Below are 1,209 nucleotides of genomic sequence, written 5' to 3'. Positions count from 1 at the left end.
TTACCGGGTCGTTACCGGGGTCGTTACCGGGTCATTACCGGGTCGTTACCGGGTCATTACCGGGTCATTACCGGGTCGTTACCGGGTCATTACCGGGTCGTTACCGGGTCATTACCGGGTCATTACCGGGTCATTACCGGGTCATTACCGGGTCGTTACCGGGTCATTACCGGGTCGTTACCGGGTCGTTACCCGGGTCATTACCGGGTCATTACCGGGTCATTACCGGGTCATTACCGGGTCATTACCGGGTCGTTACCGGGTCATTACGGGTCGTTACCGCGTCTTGATCCGGGTCATTACCGGGTCGTTACCGGGTCTTGATCCGGGTCATTACCGGGTCATTACCGGGTCATTACCGGGTCGTTACCGGGTCTTGATCCGGGTCGTTACCGGGTCATGATCCGGGTCATGATCCGGGTCGTTACCGGGGTCGTTACCGGGTCGTTACCGGGTCATTACCGGGTCGTTACCGGGTCATTACCGGGTCGTTACCGGGTCGTTACCGGGTCATTACCGGGTCGTTACCGGGGTCGTTACCAGGGTCATTACCGGGTCGTTACCGGGTCATTACCGGGTCATTACCGGGTCATTACCGGGTCATTACCGGGTCATTACCGGGTCATTACCGGGTCATTACCGGGTCATTACCGGGTCATTACCGGGTCATTACCGGGTCGTTACCGGGTCATTACCGGGTCATTACCGGGTCATTACCGGTCGTTACCGGGTCATTACCGGGTCATTACCGGGTCATTACCGGGTCGTTACCAGGGTCGTTACCGGGTCGTGATCCGGGTCATTACCGGGTCATTACCGGGTCATTACCGGGTCGTTACCGGGTCTTGATCCGGGTCGTTACCGGGTCATGATCCGGGTCATGATCCGGGTCGTTACCGGGTCGTTACCAGGGTCGTTACCGGGTCATTACCGGGTCGTTACCGGGTCATTACCGGGTCGTTACCGGGTCGTTACCGGGTCATTACCGGGTCGTTACCGGGTCGTTACCGGGTCGTTACCGGGTCGTTACCGGGTCGTTACCGGGTCATTACCGGGTCATTACCGGGTCATTACCGGGTCATTACCGGGTCATTACCGGGTCATTACCGGGTCGTGATCCGGGTCATTACCGGGTCATTACCGGGTCATTACCGGGTCATTACCGGGTCGTGATCCGGGGTCATTACCGGGTCATTACCGGGTCATTAC

The sequence above is a fragment of the Cololabis saira genome, chromosome 23, assembly GCF_033807715.1.
Source record: "Cololabis saira isolate AMF1-May2022 chromosome 23, fColSai1.1, whole genome shotgun sequence".
NCBI lineage: Eukaryota > Metazoa > Chordata > Actinopteri > Beloniformes > Belonidae > Cololabis > Cololabis saira.
This window is presented reverse-complemented; position numbering follows the sequence as displayed.